Raw genomic sequence first — 22,212 nt, 5'->3', positions numbered from 1 at the left:
CCAGTATGACTTTCTGGAATCTTGTCTGGATCTCATGAGGGTGCTGGAGGTACGAAAAGACTTGGTACCAAAATTCCTCCTATTGGAGCATCGAAGATTCTTTGGCATAGCCTTCTTATCCCTAGTTTCCGCTAGGACCTACTCTAGGGCATCCCCAAACAATTTTTCTTCTTGAAATAGATTGGAGGCAACAATGTGCTTGGAAAGGAAGTCTACTGGCCATGCAAGAGCCAGACACTTTTTTTAGTTACTGTTGCAAATGCCATTGCTCTTGAGCATAACTTGAGTGTGTCTAGAGAGGCATCCACAGAGAACTTGGCCGCCTTGAGAAGTCTGTTGGTACCTTCCAGCAGCCTTTTGTTGGAGTAAGGAAGAAGCTGGATGAGTTTCCTCACTTACACAGTGGCCGCTCCGGATACTATGGAGTTTGTGGCCAACGCTTTTATCATCATCACAGTAGCTTCACCCTCCCCCTTTATTAAGTCATAGTAGCTTCATGATTTCTTTTTAATGCCAGATTGAGCTTGTTGTCCCAGTTGTCCCAGACAGAATCATGGCCATCTTCCAATAATAAGCTGTAAGACTGGAGGGCTGTGACGGGGGCATGAACCAACAGTACCTGTAACACAGGGGTGGGGAACCTTTTTTCTGCCAAGGGCCATTTGGTTATTTGTAACATCATTTACAGGTATACAAAATTATCAACTTAAAAAACAGTATTCCACCAAGGGTGAACGATCAGGCTGGCAAAATTAATGCAAACAATTGTTTTTCTATTTGAACTCATGTGGAGAGAGCCTAATTTGGCGCACACATACACACAGCCCACCGTCTTAGGCAAATGCCTAGGTCAAGGACTTTTTTTGGGGTAGAAAGAGCCCAGCAGGAACTCATTAGCATATTAGACCACATCCCCTAATATTAGCATATTCTCTCTTGGCTTGACTTCGCGAACGAAGATTTAAGAAAGGTGCAGTAGTCCATGTCTGCTGCAGGCTCGCTGGTGGCTGACAAGACCAATGTGGGACAGGCAGGTCCGGCCACAGTGGATTAGCATATTAGGTCACACTCACTAGCATATTAGGCCACACCATCTGGGATAATCAAGTACAAATTGAACTGGTGGTAGCTGGCTCCCACCCCCAACCTCTGCCATCCTTCCCTCCATGCAGAAACTGCAGCTGCTCTCAGCAGATCTTTAAAGGCACCCACATACCTCAGCAGCAGTCCTTCACAATGCCCACCACTCAGTCTCCACAGAGAGAGAGGGAGGGAGGAAGAAAGAAAAATAAAGAAATGGGGGGGAAAGGAAAATGAAATGGAGGGAAAAAAGGGTAATAAAGGGAAATAAAGAAAGGGGAGAAATGGAAAGAAAGGGTAATAAAAATAGGGAAGAAAGGGAAATAAAGGGGAGAAGAAAGGCAAATGAAGAAATGGAAAGAAAGGGAAATAAAGAAGTGAGGGAAATGAAGGAATGTGGGGAAGAAGGGGTAATAAAGGAAAAGGAGAATAAGGGGAAATAAAGCAATGGGAAGACATGGAAAGAAAGGGGGGAAGAACAGAGAAGTGGGGGAGGGAAGAAATAGAAAGAAAGGCAAATAAAGAAATGAGGGAGAAACTTACCTAAACTGTGACAGTGACTTTTCCAGACCCTGCAGTGATACTGGCTGGCCAGCCAGGCCCCAGGGAGGCTGCTGCACAGTGTGACTGGGCCCCACAATTTTCGCTGGCCATCCAGGCCCCAGGTGGGCTACCATGTGGCTTGGCCAGACCAAGTGATCTCGAGGGCCATTTATGGCCCTTGGGACAGATGTTCCCCACCCCTGCTGTAACATCTCATTAGCAAATGCGGGTAAGGCATACAGTTTTTAAACAAAGTTTGGAAATTTGGTTATCGAAATTTAATTTGGTCCACTCAGTGTTCAACTGATACTTAAAAACTCAGGGAAAAGGAAAACCTTATTCCAGCCCTGGTGGAACTCTCTGCTGGATGACATCTGGGCCCTATGGGATCTTTTACAATTTCACAGGGCTTATAAGGCAGAGATGTTCTGCCAGGCTTTTGACTGAGGGCAGTGATGTTTGGCGCGCTTCTTTTTTGCCTATCCTCCTCCAGGATTTTCTTCCCCCCATATGCTCCGACAGTCTGCGAGAATAAACACGATTAGCATGACGCTGTCAGGGTTTGGAACTTTTATTGTTTTAAAACCAACTATTGTTTTAGTCTATATATTATTTTATCTGATGTGCATTGCTCATAGCCCATCCTTGGGTAGAATGAGGTGATTAATTAAATATAATGATGATGATGATGATGACAAGAAGAAGTAATAACATGTAAGGGAAAAAAGTAGGAGCCTATCCTACTGCATTGCTCTCCCTATCAAGGCAGAAAAAGGAATTGAGAAATGGGTGTTTCTGAACTGCACAGGAAGGGGAAGAGTTTGAAGTTCCTGCCTCCTTAATAGCATGATGGGAAACACCGAAGATGTTCTCCACCTCAGAGAGGGAAAGATATGGTCACTATGATGCACTTTCCAGTTATATTTAGGTTAATTACTCCAATGTGTTGTACACAGGATTGCCTTTGAGAAATATCAGGGAACTTCAGTGGGTGCAGAATGTTGCTACTTCATATGATGCTGACTGAAGTGGGTCATAGGGGCCACATCCCTGCAGCCTTGGTCCTTCCACACTGGCTCCCTAGTTCTTTTTGGGCACAATTCAAGGTGCTGCTAATAGCATTTAAAACCTTGTATGGTTTGGAACCAACATACCAGAAGGACCACTTACTCTATTATGAACCAACCCGACCACTTTGGTCAGCATTGAGTACCTCCCAGTTTCTGATATTGGGCAGGTCCAGGATAGGGCCTTCTCTTTCATGGTAACAACATGCTGAAACTCTGCTTCATGGAGATTCAACAATCCCCCTTTCTTGTCATCTTCTGCTACAGGATGAAGACTTTTGTGTTTGGTTTGGAATTCCCTCAGTGATCCTTCCTTCCTGCCCAGTGTTTTATTGTTTTTATGCTATTTTATGCATTTTATTTTAATGATATTTTGGTTTTAATAGTTTTAAAATGTGAGTTTATTATGTATTTTTAATTTGTTAGCTTCCGTGGTGGCTCTTTTGAGGGCAGAAAGTCAGGAAATAAATTTTGCAAAGAAAAATAAAGCTACAGGCACTTCTTTTATCATTTTGGGGGCTTTAAATCCACTAATCAGTGTATTTTACTTTACTTTTAGACTTCAGATATTTTGACAAACCTGGGCTTTTTCTTTAGGTTTGTCTGTCTGTGCCCCAGTTTCTGGATTTCAGTATCCACAGATGGGGTCATGTTAATGATTAGGTACAGTCAGGGTCAGCTCACCCACTAGGTATATTAGGCATTTGCCTAGGGCGCTGGGAGGGGGGCACTGAATTGGGGTCTCTCCCCCTCCCCTCTCAGTATCCAAGACAAATGCCTTATTTTTCCTCCCCCCCACCATCGCCTACCCCTCCCTCCCTCTTGCAGCACCATGCTCCACTGCCCTCCTGTGAGGTGGGTGGGGCTAGAGAGGGCCCTCACAGCAGCTGCCCTTTCAAGGACAACCTCTGCCGGAGCTATGGCTGACCCAAGGCCATTCCAGCAGGTGCAAGTGGAGGAGTGGGGAATCAAACCAGGTTCTCCCAGATAAGAGTCTGCACACTTAACCACTACACCAAACTGTCCCATAAATGCATAGTCATGTTGGTCCTTTCAGCAGCATATTCGCTGTGACCAAACCTGCTGCAAGCCTTAGTGCTGAGTGCTTTATAGAGCAAATGCTGAGGCTAGCAAGCTCTGATATAATAACAGAAATATAGAGCAAGAGGATTAATCAACTCATGGTGTCAGATTTAAGGACAGTCAGGGCTTTCAGGAGCATTCCACAGAGAGCACAGAGATTTGGTGAGAGATTAGAAGGCTCATTGTCCATCATTCAACTATGTTGGTATTTTGCTGATACCAGCAGTACTGCAATATGAGGATGGATTTAATTTATGCACATACACCACTATCAGTTGCATGCACCAACATGCCAAGTGTTTGTTCTAGGTCTCAAGGCTTATTATTAAGTGTATAAGTTTTTAAAGGTGGCAGGAATACCCGATACCTTGCATATGATTAAGAGTTGTGCCAGTGACTGACTCATCTCCCGCAGGGTCCTCTATCCACATGCAGTGAAAGATGCAATACAGGAAATCTCTAAACCATGATCACTTTTGAATGTTCTGATTGACTATACCTTTAGTGCACTGTAGACCTGGAGGGACACTTTTAAAAAGGTGATAGGACTATAGTATAATAGAATAGTTCAGGAATATGCCTTTATAAAGGGACTAATACCCTATTTGTCACTGTGGTATGTATTATCTCTTTGTTGTATGTATTATCTTGCTTTTTCTGCATTGTTTTCTATCCTTCTGCATTGTTCGACAGATCATGTCTGATATTCTGCATTTTTTCTAATTTTTGTAATCCTAGCATATGTTTCTTGATTGCACAGTTTTACACCATGTAATTTGTCTGGAGTCTCAGTGAGAAAGGCGGACTGTAAAAAAACAGGCAAATTCTTTCTTTGATTAGTTGAGTCTCAGTAATGGAAAACAGGTATTGCTGAGATGATCTGTTTTGAAGTGATAGAGCATAGGGGAGTATTTCTATAAATATGAATATTGATAGCTTTTTGTTTGTTCACTTTCAGATTCTGATGCAAGTGGGTGCTAATTTGCACTATATAGCCTGTATGATAAGATATATGGGCCAGTTTGGTGTAGTGGTTAAGTGTGCAGACTCTTATCTGGGAGAACCGGGTTTGATTCCCCACTCCTCCACCTGCAGCTGCTGGAATGGCCTTGGGTCAGCCATAGTTCTCGTAGGAGAATGGGCAGCTGCTGTAAGAGCTCTCTCAGCCCCATCTACCTCACAGGGTGTCTGTTGTGGGGAGGTAAAAGAGATTGTGACCGCTCTGAGACTCTGAGATTCAGAGTATAGGGCGGGATATAAATCCAATATCATCATCATTTTACATATATGTTTAATCGAAGTTTATTTCATCTGTTATTGAGTAATGCGGTATACCAATGTATTCTTTAATCTCCAATTGGTTGGCCAGCATTAAGTGCGAACCTCTGCAAATATGTGATTTTCACAATGTGCTTAGTCCTCTGCCATTACACACACATGCACACTTGTGCCTCCATCCTCCCCCCACCAACAATGAAACAGGATCTAGTCTATAAAAGTGTCCTACACTTGTGGCCTTTAAAACAATTTGGTATATCATGCAAAATCATAACTATTTTCAAATAATTTTTCACTAGAATTGATTTGTTTGTGGTTTTATTTCTGCTACAGAAGTGTCAAATTCCAGAGAAATAGCCCTTGGTTTTAAAAGAAGTGGCACAGGACTATATTGTTTTGCTGATACAGACAAAAGGATTTGTGGTGCTGTGTGCTTTTGTAGACTAGATCCTGCTTCATGGGGAATGGGTGTATGTGTGGATGGGTCAATGGAAAGAGAAGACTGGGCATTGTGTAGAAGTGGGTTATTTCAGAGGTACTAGCATCATATAGTTTTTATGCAGTCCTCACCTTCTCCTTTGTAGTCCCAAATTATTTTCGAAGTCAGTATTGTGTCATAAAATGTTATTTCCACTGCTACAAATCTTCCATCTTTATCTATGGGGTGGTTTGCCATTGCCTTCCCCAGTCATCTGCACTTTTCTGCCAGCAAGCTGGGTACCAATTTTACCAATCTCGGAAGGCTGGAAGGCTGAGTCAACCTTGAGCCAGCTACCTGAACCCAGCTTTTGCCGGGATTGAACTCGGATCGTGAGCAGAGAGGCTGGACTGCAGTACTGCAGCTTACAAATTGAACTATACACTTTCTGCTTAAAGTTCTTGAAAACTCCACCTGAAAGCCTTAAATATGTCTATAACTTGTTAGTGATGTAAAAGAATGTTTTATTTATATAACGGTTGAACCCCAAAATTATTGTATTGCTGTAATTGATATCTTTGTTGTCCTTAATAATGGAATCTATAAAAGTTTGGAGGGAGCAGACTTTAGTCTCTTGAGTTACAGAGCATGAAATGCTACGGGTTTTTTTACCTGTAACAAATTCTGCTTCTGTATGGTAATACTGAAGAGTTACAGTTAATTAACCAGAAAGTCTTAAGTTGTAAGGCTTAGTTTGCCAAGTAGCTAATAATTAAAAGTCAATCCAAATACATTTTCAGCATTTCCAAAAGATGCTGGCCTTCATTCACTGTAAGGGTATGAATTTTGGAGTAGCCACTTGAGCCTGTCTTTTCTGCTGTATGTTACTTAGGAGTTAGTGCCAGAATTTGCTTGTTTTCATTTTCTCTTTCTGTACTCTTTTGCTCTTATATTGTGCAATTTATATTTTGAACTGTAATCTTTCTTAAATGCTGGAAAAGAAAGGTGATACATAAATGTACAAAATAAATTGCCCTCTTGTGGATTTTGTACATATTCCTTTCTGAAGCAAAAATTAAGATGCAGTAATCCAAATTTATCTTTACACTGGTGTGTTAAAAGGTTATAATACAAAAATAACAAGAAAAGGAAAAGGATGGTCTGTGCAGTATATTTGCAGTAGCAGTTTCTTTCTGTGTACAGTTACATTATTTTTCACTTTGACTGAGGAAAGGTTGCATACCTTGTATTGCTATACGAATCCTATGCTCGTGCAGTTATGAACTCACATTACGTCGATTGATGGAAGAAGGTCCTTTGTTTATGCTGAAGTTTCAGTACCGTTTGCATACAGATTTGTGAAAGAGAGGGAACTGTGAGGGTTTGCAATGAGAGGAATACTGGTAGCTATTATATAAATAGTGCAGTCTGAATGCTTTCATTTAGTCTCTCCATTGAAGTTAATTTTCTGGAATTGTCTCATGGTGACATACGAACTTGTTTATTGCACTATTAATTCTAGGAAACCTTTTCCAAATCTTGAAACAGCTATTGGTTTAAAAAGCAATACTGTGTGCTGATGAAAACTTTTCCTCCTCCTCCCAGGCATCATATTTGTAGCTCTTGGATAGAAAGGAAACGTTTATATTGTTATATGAAACAAAGAGATGAGGTTTCCAGGAGCATATCTGTACAAGATTTAAAGCCTGATGGAAATCCAGAAGAAGGTGTTTTAAGATGCAAGGATGGCCATTCAAAGGCATAATTTTTAGCATGCTGCAGCTTGGATCCAACACTGTCCTTATGCTTTAGAACAATTTCCTCTGATTCCTAATTTCCGCTGCTACATCCCACACTATTCACAAGGGTTCTCTAACCCTCAGGAGTTACAGTAGAAGAAATACCGTTGCCACGGAAAAACTGTAAGATGGATAACACCGAGATTTTAGCACCGAATTAACTGATGGTTTTTAATTAGATGATTTTAACATAGGATAATAATATATATATAGGATTTGTAAAATGTTTTGTAATCACCTTGTTTTAACTGTTGTAATGTAGCATATTATATTATGCCATGTGAGTTGCCCTGAGCCTGCTTCGGTGGGGAGGGCGGGATACAAATCAAAGACCACCACCACCTCTTCCTCTGGGGTACAAGGGGTTGTGGTTTGGAGAAGGAGGCTCAAAAGCTGCTGTCCATGAGTAAAGCTTTGCTTGCAGGTTGTTAAATCTAAGCAATCTGCTACAAGGCTGGGTAGAATAAGATAGTGTAGTTATAACTTCTTTTCCGGGAGGATATTCTCCAACAAATGTCATTTGTGTCTTAAACACTGTTCTGTTTAGCCCTTTTCCATAGATTAAACCCTAGAGAACAGATTGTATGATAAAGAAAAGAGGACTACTACTAGGCAAGTAGAATTCTGAATTAAAACACATACTTCCAAATCATGCAATAAAAATAATATTCTGCTTTCAACTTATAGCTTATTACATCAAGAAAGAGTTATGTGTGAGTGCAACTACCATGTAATGAGATCCATGGCCTGCTTTATAAGTTTACATTATACCACACACAATATATGAGATAGAAATGGTTTTGTATTTTTTTGCAGATTTTTAAAAAAATATATCACTGGTAATGCTTATTTCCAGTATACCAATTTACCTTTTTCCTTTTTGTTATTTTCAGATAACAACACCTGATCAGGAATGATATATGGTAGTTTTCTGGATGGGTGTGTGTTTTTGGAAAGTATGAATTACTGACCATAAAGGAAGGCCTTTAAGGCTGAAACGTATATGGTCTTATGTTGGTCATTTTACATTTTTCTCAATTTTATAAGGGAAATTATTACAGCTTATGTAAAGCTTGTTCAGCCTGATATTCAGGCCCTGTGTTTTAAATTTTACTATTTTGTACATCATATAATAAATAAATAAATTTTACTGTTTTGTACACCATATAATCAAATAAAGATTGATGGTATTGAACGTGCCGGTCTGGCGTGAGATGTTGGCAAAGGGTTGGCGGTCTGGCTGGTGTACTGAAAGCCTAATGCCCCGGCCAGCACCTTATCATGTAATGTAATGTAATGTAAAATTTTATTTATATCCCGCCCTCCCCCGCCGGAGCAGGCTCAGGGCGGCTAACAGCATTTAAAAGTGAAACAATACAATAATAAAACATTAAATTCACATTAAAACCAATCAATCAATAATCAAAACATTACTAAAACTAACATTGGCGGTAAACATTATTAATTTAGCAGTAAACATTAGCTCAGTCATTGGTGAACGCCTGTTTGAAGAGGACGGTCTTGCAGGCCCTGCGGAACTGGTCTAAGCTCCGCAGGGCCCGCACCTCCTCTGGGAGCTGGTTCCAGAGTTGTGGGGCCGCGGCTGAAAAGGCCTGAGTGCGGGTGCTTTGAAGTTTAACTTCTTTTGGCCCAGGGATATTCAGTTTGTTTTTGCCTACTGACCTCAGTGCTCTCTGGGGCTCATATGGGGAGAGACGGTCCCTCAGGTAGGTCGGTCCTTGGCCATATAGGGCTTTAAAGGTTATGACCAGCACTTTGTACTGGATCCGGTATACAATCGGCAGCCAGTGCAGTCCGCGTAGCCCCGGCCATATATGCTCCCGTCTTGGGAGACCAAGTAGCAGCCTGGCTGCCGTATTCTGCACTAGCTGCAGTTCCCGGGTCCGGTACAGAGGCAGCCCCATGTAGAGAGCGTTACAGTAGTCCAGTCTTGAGGTGACCGTCGCATGGATCACCATTGCTAGGTCCTGCCGCTCTAGGAAAGGGGCCAACTGCCTCGCCCGCCTCAGATGAAAAAATGCTGACTTGGCAGTGGCTGTTATCTGGGCCTCCATTGATAATGAAGGCTCCAGTAAAACACCCAGGCTCTTTACCCGTTGCGCCGTCTTCAGAGGCGCCCCGTCAAAGGCCGGGAGAGATATTTCCTTCCCCAGAGTGCCACGACCCACATGGAGAACCTCTGTCTTCGCTGGGTTCAACTTCAGCCCGCTCAGTCTAAGCCACGTTGCAACAGCCTGCAAAGCCCAGTCCAGGTTCCCCGGGGCGGAGGAGGGCCGTCCGTCCATTAGTAGATAGAGCTGGGTGTCATCTGCATATTGATGGCAACCCAGCCCAAATCTCCGGGCAATCTGGGCGAGGGGGCACATATAGATATTGAATAACATCGGGGAGAGAACTGCTCCCTGGGGCACCCCACAGTCTAGTGTGCGCCTCTGGGATCGCTCACTCCCAATCGCCACCCTCTGTCCCCGACCCATGAGGAAGGAGGAAAGCCATTGTAAGGCCAGCCCCTCTACCCCTATGTCGGTGAGGCGGCGGATCAGCAACAGATGGTCGACTGTATCAAATGCAGCCGACAAATCTAATAACATCAGCACTGCCACACCGCCTCGATCCAGTTGCCGCTGGAGGTCATCCACCAAGGCGACCAGGACCGTCTCCGTCCCGTGACCCGGCCGGAAGCCAGACTGGCACGGGTCCAGGACAGAAGCGTCATCTAGAAATCTCTGTAGCTGCAGCGCCACTGCCCTCTCGATAATTTTACCTAAAAATGGTAAATTGGACACTAGTCGGTAGTTTGTCAATTCGGCCGGGTCTGCTGTAGATTTTTTCAAGAGGGGGCGGACCAAGGCCTCTTTCAGAGGTGTTGGGAAATGCCCCTCTAGGAGGGATCTATTTATGATGTCCCGTAGAGGACATCTAAGCTCCCTCTGGCAAGATTTAATCAACCAAGAGGGGCAAGGGTCCAAATCACATGTTGTTGGGCGAGCAGCAGAGAGAACTCCATCGACTTCCTCCAGGCTGAGCGGGTCGAAGTGGTCCAGAATTAAATCTGAAGACAGGAGCGGAGCCTCAGTTTCACTTACTGTATCTAATGTGATAGGCAGGTCTTGGCGGAGCGACGAGATTTTATCTGCAAAATATTTCGCAAATGCCTCACAGCCTATCTCTAATTCTCTAATATTTGGTTTGCCTTGTGGCAGTGTTATAAGATCTCCAATTACTCTAAACAATTGTGCTGGGCGCGATTTTGCAGATGCAATCTTGGCTGCGAAGTATTCTTTCTTTGCAGCCTTGACTGCCATCTCATAAGACCTCATAAGCGTTCTGTAGGATGTTCTCGTCGCTTCATCCCGAGTATGCCTCCACCGTCTCTCTAGTCGTCTGAGCCCTTGTTTCAGCTGGCGTAATTCCAAGGTATACCATGGGGCCAGCCTCTTACGAGGGCGCAGAGGGCGCCGAGGTGCAGTTTCGTCGATAGCCCTGGAAAGCTGGTCCTGCCAGACTTCCACCAGGTCATCGAGGGAATTGCCAGTGGGCCAGGGATCCCTCAGGGCTGTTTGGAACCATTCTGGGTCCATCAAGCCCCGGGGGCGAGCCAAAATAGGCTCTCCGCCCATACAGGGTTGGGGCGACGTCATCCCTGATGGAGGCCGTAACAGACTGGGCATTGGAACACCCAAGGCTTTTGGTCCTGGGTGATTTCAATGTCCACGCCGATGATGCGAACTCTAGTCAGGCAATGGACCTGGTGTCATCCATGGCGACACTAGGACTCTCCCAATTTGTTACAGCGCCCACACATCAGGCCGGACACAAGCTGGATTTGATCTTTGCGATGGGAGTCTTAGTGGACTGGATCACTGCAGAAGCAGTGCCATGGTCGGACCACTATACCCTGAAGGCTTGTATGGATGTGCCACCCCAAACCAGTTTAGACGGCGAGCATATTTTAGCTTGCCTGCGGAACCTGATGGACCCAGTGTGGTTCCAGATGGCCCTGTCGGACCCCTGGCCTCCTGGCGAATCTCTAGATGACCTGGTTGAGACCTGCTCACTGTGGCCATTGATGAGATGGCTCCATGATGCCCTCTGCACCCTCGTTCTAAGCTGGCCCCGTGGTATAACCCAGAGCTGCGGCTGATGAAACGAAGACTCAGATGGCTAGAGAGGTGGTGGCGGTGTACTCGAGACGAAGCAACCAGAACATCTTATAGAGAGTTTGAGACCCTATGAGATGGCAGTCAAAACCACAAAGAAAGTTTACTTCGCAGCTAAGATTGCATCTGCAAATTTGTGCCCAGCACATTTATTTAGTATTATTCGGAATTTCACAACTCTGCCATAAGGCAGGCCAAACTGTAGGGAATTGGCTATTGGCTGTGAGGCTTTTGCGATTTTTTTCGCAGATAAGATCTTGTCGCTCTGCAACGACCTCCCTGCTACTGTTGAAACAGTAAGGTCGTTTTCGCACTCACTTTCCGCCGGCGCGACTCCCCTCTTCACCGCGCAGGATCTGCGCGGATTTCGCACTAAACGCTGCGGAGCAGCCAGAAAAGCCGGAAGCTCCCGGCGCAAAAGCCGCTCAAACTGAAACCGCCAAAAAGCAGTTTGGCGTTTGCGCGGCTTTTGCGACGGGAGCTTCCGGCTTTTCTGGCTGCTCCGCAGCGTTTAGTGTGAAATCCGCGCAGATCCTGCGCGGTGAAGAGGGGGGTCGCGCCGGCGGAAGGTGAGTGCGAAAACGACCTAAGTGAACTTGAGGCTCCGTACTTCTTTTCTGAATCAACTTTGGATTGTTTTACAACACTCAGCCTGGAGGAAGTCGACAACATGTGTACCCATGTGATCTGGACCCTTGCCCATCCTGGCTGATTAAAGCTTGCCAGTTGGAGCTATGATATTCTATATGGGATATCGTAAATAGATCGCTCTCTGAGGGGCTCTTTCCAGGGCCCCTCAAAGAGGCAGTGGTCCGCCCTCTCCTGAAAAAACCATCACTAGATCCAGCTGAACTGGCACACTATTGGCCGTTCTCGAATTTGCCCTTTCTGGGCAAAATTATTGAGAGGGATGTAGTGCTACAGTTAGAGGTTGCTTCCGTCCTGGACCCCCATCAGTCCAACCCAGGTCATGGTGTGGAGACAGTACTGGTCGCCCTGGTGGATGATCTCCAGCGGCATCTGGACCGAGGCGGTTCAGCGATACTGATTTTGTTGGACATGTTGGCTGCGTTTGACACGGTCGACCATCAGTTGCTGATTCACTACTTTGCCGACGCAGGGATTCAGGGGTTGACCTTACAGTGGCTCTCCTCTTTTCTCCACGGTCGGGGACAAAGGGTGGCAATTGGGGAACAGACATCCCAGGGACACCCACTTAACTGTTTAACATCTATATGCGTCCTCTTGCCCAGATTGCCAGGAGGTATGGGTTGGGTTGCCATCAGTACGCTGATGACACCCAGCTCTATCTACTGATGGACAGCCGATCTACCTGTTCCCCAGAAAATCTGGACTTGGTGGTGAAGGCTGTGGCAGGGTGGCTTAAGCTGAATCCGACAAAGACAGAGGTCCTTTACCTGAGCCGCAGCAGCCTGGGAAGGGGAATCCCCCTACCAGATTTTGATGGTGCACCACTTGTAGTGGCACCCAAGGTCAGAAGCTTGAGGGTGCTACTGGAACCTTCATTGACAATGGAGGCCTAGATAGCAGCCATGGCCAAATCTGCCTTTTTCCACCTTAGGCGGGCAAGGCAGTTGGTCCCTTTCCTTGACCGTGGCGACCTGGCAACTGTGATCCACACTACGGTCACCTCGAGATTGGACTACTGTAATACCCTCTACATTGGGCTGCCCTTGTCTCAAATCTGGAGACTGCAGCTGGTGCAGAATGCAGCAGCTAGGCTGTTATTGGGGCTCCCCATGTGGGAGCACATACAACCTGGGCTACGGAAACTGCACTGGCTGACAGTAGTGTACCGGATTCGCTGCAAGGTGCTGGTTATTACCTTTAAAGCCCTATATGACCGAGGACCTGTCTACCTTAGGGACCGTCTCTTCCCATATGTTCCCCAGAGGGTACTCAGATCAGGGACAGGGAACCTATTATCGATCCTTGGGCTGAGGGAGGCAAGACTGAAGATCACTCGGGAGCGAGCCTTCTCCATAGCGGCCCCCTATTGGTGGAACCAACTGTCAGAAGAAACAAGAGCCTTGCGGGACCTTGTTCAGTTCCACAAGGCTTCCAAGACAGCTTTATTTCAACTTGCTTTTAATGGATAGCCACATATGAGGGTGCTCAAGAAGATTGAAGTTACTGTAATGTATTATTATTAGCATCAAACTGTTTTTAAAATGTTTTAATTGTTTTATTGTAAGATTTTAATTAGTTAATGTTTAACCTGTAAATGCTTTTACTGTTGTGAGCAGCCCTGAGCCTGCTTCAGCGGGGAGGGCAAGATATAAATCCAATAAAATAAAATAAAAATAAATATTTATTTTGATATTATTTTATCTGTTGTAACTTGAGCCTTGTAGCATTATCAACATATTTTTGATAGAGTTGTTTTGAGAGATCTAAGAAACAATGTATGAGGTTTAGGACAGGGCTTTTTTTGTAGCAGGAACTCCTTTGCATATTAGGCCACATACCGCTGATGTAACCAATCCTCCAGGAGCTTCCAGGACTCTTAGTACAGGGCCTACTGTAAGCTCCAGGAAGATTGGCTACATCAGGGGTGTGTGGCCTAATATGCAAAGGAGTTCCTGCTACCAAAAAAGCCCGGTGTTTAGGATTGTAGAAATCTGAAATAAGGCATAAGTATTAAACATAACATGTTAATGCAATAAATTGTATTATGTAAGTAGATATATAATGTAGTAAAAGCAAGATGAAAACATATAGCAATAGATGATGAATAGGAGTAGTATGGTCAACAATCCTGTTCTTTCTTTAGAAATGTCTGCTCAGACAGGCCATTCTGTAGTGAGGAGGGCTGCTATGGAGAATGCATATGAATGGGTGCTTGTTGATCTTGCCCATTTGCAATGTGGCACCTGCAGAAGGCCCTGTTCAGATGAGCGAAGTTGTGGTAAGGCATAAGAGGAGAGGAGGTCCTGCAGATATACAGTAATATGCTTGTACTACCTAATTCCTGATAATAACAGAGTTGCAGCTTTCTGTTTTAACTGGAACTTCTAAGCTGATTTTGTGGGAGACTTATATAGAGTGCATTAAAGTAGACTAGTCTTGATGTTACTGCGGTGTGGATCCAGTTGGCCAGATCAGTCGAGTCAAAGTAGGGGGCCATCCTCCAAGCTAAGCTAAATTGGAAGAAAATGGTTTTTGCAGCTGCATTAATTTCCTTCTCCAGCAGTAATGCTCAGTCTTGCATAACCCCTTAGTTTTTGGCAGAGTCAGCAAGGAACAGCTGAAGCCTATCAAAAGTGAGAAGCACAATGCCCATCAAGACCTGAGTAATCCCAAACAGCATTACCTTGGTTGTGTCAGGGTCTAGTTTCAGTTTGTTTACTTTCGGCTTTTAAGCATAGGAGGGTTTTTTTTATTCCGGTCAGTTCCAATTTCTATAACTAAAGCTGTTTTTAAGAAATGGCAAAGTGATTTGAGTTGGTTTTTCTGGGGATATAAAGCAGCAAGAATTAATGTAAATATGATTCTTAGATCAGCTTGTGTGGGTCTTGATATACCTAGATTATATATATGCATATTATGAAGCAGCTAATATAGACTCCATGTTAAAAGCAGCTACCTCTGATTCTCCTCTGGAATGGGTTGGAATAGAGGTGAATCCTCTTTCAACTCATATTTCGTATGTCTGCTTGTGGAATTTGTGTTTGCTTAAAACAATACTAAATAAGAAGGTGTTCCTGTTAAGTACTTCTATGTGGCTATGGCAGATTAATATTTCTAGACTGACCCCAACTACCATCTTTTTCAGTTTCTTACACTAATCAACCTTGGTTTGTCCTGGGGTATGGTGTCAGTCCTTTTCAAACTTGAAAGAGAGCAGGTTTTTCTAGTCTTGTTCATTTCTGGCAAAGGGGCAAATTTATAGAGAAGTTGTCTTTAGAAGATAAAATTAAACATAAAATTCCATGATATTGCTATTTACAGACAAGGCATTGTTTAGAGCCGATGTTGAGTGATATGTATGCTACACGTGAGTTGACTTCTCTACAGCATTTGTTATACACAAAGTCGGGGCAACAACCAGGTCTAATTGCTAAATTATATAAACTTCTAAACTCAAGAACTGAAGAAACTATTACTTTATACCAGAAGCAATGAGAAGCTGATCTAGGAAGAACAATTACTAAGGAGTCTTGGTTGGAAATATGGTCATCTGCTAGCTTTAGTTCTAAGATTTTTTTGGTGAGATTTCAGTCAGCAAAATTAATTCTGCGGTGGTATTTGCAGGCTCTCACATTTAAAGCTTTAGCATCTCAGAGTTGTCCAAAACAATGTGGTCAAATAGCATCATACTTTCATTATTGGTGATCTTGTCCTTTTATTTTGTAGTACTGGATATGAGTTATTTTAGTGTTACTGGGTCTTAATTTGCCTGTTGATCCAGTGGCGATTTTGCTTGATTGTTGGAATGATTATGATGTTGAATATAGGAAAAAGATGTTATATCTATTCTGTTATCTGTTGCAAAAACAGAACTTGCATCGAAGTGGAAAGATAAAAATCCTCCATCTTTGAAGAATTGGAAGAACAAAATATGGGATTATTTTATTTTAACAAAACTGGCTTCTTCTTCTTCAGTGTTCACCTCAGACTTTTGAGAAAAAAGTTGTGATACCTTGGTTACCTGTTGTGACTTACCTTATGAATAATATTTTACCACAAAATCTTGTATATCACAATTTGATATATTTCTAATGCTGATTGTACTTGATGCAATTTTTCAATAAAAGTCTTTGTATATTCAACCCCCCCCCCCCCACACACACACACAGCAGTCAGGCAGTGGCTCAAGACTTCTACTGCATCCAAAGATATTTAGATAGAGAGTTAGAGAGCTGGGTGTTATCAGCATATTGATGGCATCCAATTTCAAAACGATTAAATGATTGCTCATAAGAACATAAGAGAAGCCATGCTGGATCAGGCCAATGGACCATTCAGTCCAACACTGTATCGCATAGTGGCCCAAACCCAGGTGCCATCAGGAGGTCCACCAGGCAGGGCCAGGATTCCAGAAGCCTTCCCACTGCTGCCCACCAAGCACTAAGAATATAGGCATCACTGCCCCAGACAGAGTTTTCTATCTTTGCCTTGTAGCTAATAGCCACTCATGGACACTGCTCCATGTTTATCTGGTCCCTGCTTGAAGTCTATGCTTGTAGGTGCCACCACTTCTTCTGGCAGTGAATTCCACATGTTAATTACTCTTTGGGCGAAGAAATACTTCTATCTGTTTTAAGCCTACTGCTCATTAATTTCATTGAATGCCCCCAAATTCTTGTATTGTGAGAAAGGGAGAAAAGTACTTATTTATCTTCTCTATCTCATGCATAATTTTGTGAACCTCTACCACAAGGATGGCCATACTTGCTTAGTGTAAGAGCCACACAGAATAAAGGTCAGATGTTTGAGACCTACAACACATGAACAAATATCACATACAAATTTTTATTAAAACTCTTTGCAAACAAAGATAATATACATAACATATGTATGCTACACAACCAGGCTAGAAGGAGACATATTTTAAAAAACAAAAACAGTCCCCATAAGACCAGCCTAGGGAAAGGTTAGGGAATTATTTTTTTGGCACTAGTGGGAGAAGGAAACACAAATATGTACCATACAAATCACTGATCACTGTTTTGCATCATTATGCATCTCTCTTTGCCTTGGCACCAAGGTTAGTAAATACAGCTCCTACAAGAGCTATGAAACTAATAGGGAATCCTGTGCCATCCTCTAATTTTGTCCCTCCTTCCAGTGGGACAGCCTAATGGAGGGAGCCACCTGAAAAAAAGGTGCAAAGTATTATCACAGGAGAACCAAGGGGCACCATGACTTCACCACCACTTCTGCAACTGCCCAGAACCTGGTGGGAAACTAATTAACCTGTTTACTTCTAAAGCCCAGTGCAGAAGGGGGCTGCAGCAGTTCCCTGTGCTCAGCAGGCATTCAGAGCTGTCAGGGGACAAAAGTGCTCTGCCAGCCACAGCCCCCGGCTACCAGGTCTCCATTGGGAGAGAGGCAAACCTCTTCTATCAGTTCTGCAGCTTGATTGGCTATGCTGCAAGTCCTACTTTGGCCATCCTGGTGCACCTCACAGAAGAGGGGTGAGAGCAGCTGTCACTCTCCCCCCAGTCCTGCCACTGTTGTCACTTGCCAAGCCTAGGGCTACCACTGCGCTCACCCTCTCGTATTCTTCTCTCACTCACCACTCTTAATCTCGTTGCCCTTTTTGGTGGTGGCTACATTCAGGTTAGTCCATGCATCCATGGAAGGGTGGGAATCCCGAGTGCATGTTTAGCGGTACTTGGTGCAGCTGGCTGCTTCCTTCCCCTACGCGCTTGCCTTTCTCCCTCATCTCTTTTCCCACAGTAGGTCTTTGGGTGACCTCTGTAGTAAAGGAGAATAGCTCGCAAGCCTGCCTATTTCCCTCTCCTTCCCCACTTCACACACAATGAAAATGGTTGACTACCTGTGGGTCAGAGCTCAGAGGCTGACTGAGATCCTGATGCTAGTCACACTTACTTGAGAGTAAGTCTGCATCAAGTTCCTTGTTGACCTTCGAGAGCTGCACAATATGTGTGAACATGCCACATGTGGCTTGCCTGCTCTTGTCATATCACCCCTCAATGATCATTTCTCCAAGCTAAAAATCCCAAACCACTTTAACTTTTCTTCATAGTGAAGGTGTTCTGTTCCCTTAATCATGTTAGTTGCCCTTTTCTGCACCTTTTCCAGTGCTATAATATCTTTTTGAGGTGTGGTGACCAGAACTGTACACAGTCTACAAAATGAAGCTGCACCATAGATTTATACATGGGGATTTATTTATTTCACTTATATCCCACCCTCCCCACAAGATTGAATACCATAGGGGATAAGATTGCACCCTGTGGAACCGCACAAACCAAATCCCACAGTGATGATAACTGGTCTCCAATGGCAAATCTTTGAATCCAGTCTGTAAGGAACACAATCATTAATATGTACAGAGCCAGACAGAAATCTTATGGTTTTATAGTTGTCCACCTTCTGTCAACAAAGATATAGCTGCTAAAAGAATAAAGGGTATTAAACTAGTTCTCTAGCTTATGTCGTTTCATCAGCCACTGTTCTCATTCTTCTGAGTATTTTTTTTGCTATCCATTAAGACCAGATTTAATGACTTCACTAAGAAAAAAGTCCCAATGTAATTCATTTAAGTTCAGTATTTTATAATTTAAGCATTTCCGGCCAGAAGTTCATGCTAATTGGTTTCTGTATAAACATATCGGTTTGTAGCTTGATAAAACCTTTGTGCTAACTTAGAGTATAACCCAAACCCTGTGTGCAGCCTACATAGTTTTTGAAGTTATATCTCCTTGGAGAGGTGGGCAACTGTGCAATTAATTTCTGTCTAGCTCTGTTTATATAAAAGTGAATTCAAAAGATCTGTGTCATGAGACACAACACATTGGATAATATATATTGACACTATTTACTGTTGTGACACCAAATTATAATAAACATGCAAAGAAAGGTGAATATAATATTTCAGACCCCCAAAATTGTACAGAGATTGGGACTCATGAAAGATAACCGTCCAAGGAACTATAAGAACAGCTTGTGAAGCAGAGAGTTCGTTGTCAGATGAAAAATCCAAAAGGGAGTAAACACTACAAGACTTCTGGATAAATGCAGTGTTTCAAGATCAAAGTCCTTCTTCAGGAGGCTATTTCCTTTTTAAACCAAAATTTTTGCTTAATGAGGTCCTGATTATAAAATTTCAGCTGGCTTAGCTCACAAGATTCAAAGATTTGAGTAACATCTTGGGTAACACAGATCTTTTGAATTCACTTTTTTGATTGGTACAATCAGAAGCTTGCAGCCTGCAGCGTAGCTGCTAGGCTGCTTCTGCGCTGTTTGCCTCCCTGGGAGGGAAGAGTCAGAAGTCGCCCATTTGGGCGCACAATGTGAGGGGCGGGGCTAGCCGCTTTAACAGCTAGCTCCACGTTCCCCTCAGTTCATTCTGTCGTTGATCGGCCCTCCCTCCCGCCCTGTCTGTTATGTAGGCTTGGCTGGTTGCCTCATTTGAGGAGCCGGGTAGGAATTTTTTACACCCGGCTGATTGGCTGTTGCTGGGGTGTGTTTTTCGCCTGCCCTGCATAGCAGTGCAGTGGATTGTGGAATTGGCTCAGGGAAGGTGCCTTTAAATAGTTGGTCACTTTAGTTGGCAGGTTTTTGGGGTTTAGGACACTATGCGGCTAGGGGAGGACTGCGAAGCATCCCCCTTTTGGGGAATTTGGGGTCTGGCATGAACAACCTGGGGTTTGAAGACCCGGGTTTGGAGATTGCAGACTGTCCAGGAGGCTCGGCTAGAGGGTGCCTTTCTGGCGAGACGTGCGTCTGGGTTTGGGGCCCTCTGGTGCATGCCTCCCTGCTGGGCCTGCATGGAGGGAGCTGAGTCGCTCAGCTCTGGCTGGGGGGCTGGGTCTCTCGCCCGTTAATGGCAGGGGAGCGGTCGCAGTGACCCCTAGCCCTGGCCAGGCCGCTGGTGGGGTACCCTTGCTGTTTATGCTGTTAGTTAATAAAGTGGCCCAATTTTATTCCAATGCATTGTGTCTGACTCTTTATTCCGACCTTGGGGGGCAATACTAGCTCTGTATATATGCAAGATCACAAACAACTATTTTCAGAAATCATGACAACATATGCATAGTATTTGACCTCAGAAGTCATAATTCCCCCATGCTTGGAAAAGAAGTTTTACATTCCTTGTATTTGACAGTAATTTTTTAAAAAAGAGCACAATAAATTGATTAAAAAATTAAAATCAATTTAAGTTGAAAGATCTCTGAATGCTTTCTAAAATAAATTTATTCACACATGAAATTGCCTTGTATTGAATCAAATTATCACTCTATCCAGACAAGTATTATCTACTGGCAGTGGCTTTCCAGGGTCTCAGGTACAGTTCTTTCACATTACCTACTGTCTGGTCCTTTTAACTAGTTAGAGTTGCCAGAGACTGAACCTGGGACCTTCGGTATGCAAAAAGAGGCTTGTCCACTGACCCACAGCCCTGTTCTCTTGATAAGAAAAAAAAAGATATTTTTCTTTTAAAACAAATTCTCAGATTTCTTACAAAATTGAATTCTGGATCTAAAAGAATATGCTGGCCATTTTAGTGTTCCTGCAGAATCACATAATAGATCTATATACTATTCGCCACATGTTGCCCCCATCTGTGGATAACTTAATCCATAGACTGGGGCCACATGAAGTCTAAACAGATCTTCCTTCAAACTTGGAGCACTCCCCAGGTTTGCAGAAAAATCTGGCTTTAATAATAACAGTGGTAGGGGGGGTTCAATGTTCCCTCAAATACTTCACGGGGCCTAGCAGATCAGAAGCCATGCTGGGACCAGTGTTGGCAGCGGCAGTCTGAGAGGTGTGCTGCACTTGGCAGCAGCAGTCTGGGAGCTGTGCTGGTGGCAGTGGCATCTCAGCACAGAAACTGCCCTGTGCCTGGAAGTGGCAGTGCAGCAGTTTGGGAGCCACGGTGAGCATGACAGTGACACGTCAGCCCAGGAGCTGTGCTGGGCCCAGTGGCAGTGCAGTATGGGAACCTGGGAGCAGTGTTCCCTCTAAGCTGAGTTAGCGTGAGCTAACTCACAGATTTTTAGTCTCCAGCTCACACATTTTTGTGTTAGCTCAGGAAGGATAACCCCAGAGCATACAGTAGCTCACAACTTTAATGCCAGTAGCTCACAACTTTAATGCCAGTAGCTCACAAAGTAGAATTTTTGTTCACAAGACTCTTGCTCATATGCGGCTTGTTCACACATATTGTGCAGCTCTCGAAGGTAAACAGTTGGATGGGGGGGGGGATATGATTCCGCCTCCTGTGACTTCTGCTGTCCCCCTCACCAAGTCAGCAGCCTATGGCCTGCCAGCTGGAAGGTATGTGGGGATAGCAGCAGTGGCGGGGGGAGGGGTAAAGAGGGGTAGGGTGTGAGGAGTAGTGGAGTGTCAAGGTAGGTAGGGAGAGCTGCAAAGGTGAGGGTGAGAGGAGTGCCAAGGGGGTAAATGGGGAGAGCAGAAATGGTGCAGGGGGGTTGGGGAGTGCCAAGGGTGGGAGGCAGGTGGGAAGAGAACAAGAGTAGGAGTGAGTGAATGCCAAGGTTGGAGTGATAGATAGGGAGAACTGCAAAGGTGGCAATAACTGGAGTGCCAAGGTTGGGGAGTAGATGCCGTGGCTGAGTGGCTCAGGCTGAGCGGGCTGAAGCTTAATCCTGCGAAGACAGAGGTCCTTTGCTTGGGCCGCCGCGGCCCGGGAGGGGGAATCCCCCTACCAGCCTTTGACGGTGCGCCGCTGGTAGCGGCGGACAGGGTCAGGAGCTTGGGGGTGCTATTGGAGCCGTCCTTAAAGATGGAGGCTCAGATAGCAGCCGCTGCCAAGTCCGCGTTTTTCCACCTTAGGCGGGCAAGGCAGTTGGCCCCCTTCCTGGAGCGCGACGACCTAGCAACAGTGATCCATGCTACGGTCACCTCGAGGTTGGACTACTGTAATGCCCTCTACATGGGGCTGCCCCTGTCACGAACTTGGAAATTGCAGCTGGTGCAGAATGCCGCGGCCCGGCTGTTACTGGGTCTCCCAAAGTGGGGACACATTCAGCTGGGTCTTCGGACCCTGCACTGGCTTCCAGTGATATACCGAGTCCGGTACA

The 22,212-nt window shown here is 44.5% G+C and overlaps 1 protein-coding gene across 1 annotated transcript in view; it reads left to right on the top strand.

Annotated features, from left to right (window-relative positions):
- SIPA1L1 (signal induced proliferation associated 1 like 1) overlaps nt 1–22,212 on the top strand; it is a 347,094-nt gene that overhangs the window by 28,177 nt on the left and 296,705 nt on the right. The window lies entirely within an intron of this gene.

The sequence above is a fragment of the Heteronotia binoei genome, chromosome 21 (genome assembly GCF_032191835.1).
Source record: "Heteronotia binoei isolate CCM8104 ecotype False Entrance Well chromosome 21, APGP_CSIRO_Hbin_v1, whole genome shotgun sequence".
Taxonomy (NCBI): domain Eukaryota; kingdom Metazoa; phylum Chordata; class Lepidosauria; order Squamata; family Gekkonidae; genus Heteronotia; species Heteronotia binoei.
The sequence above is the reverse complement of the archived record's forward strand: the minus strand, read 5'-3'. Positions and strand labels throughout refer to the sequence as shown.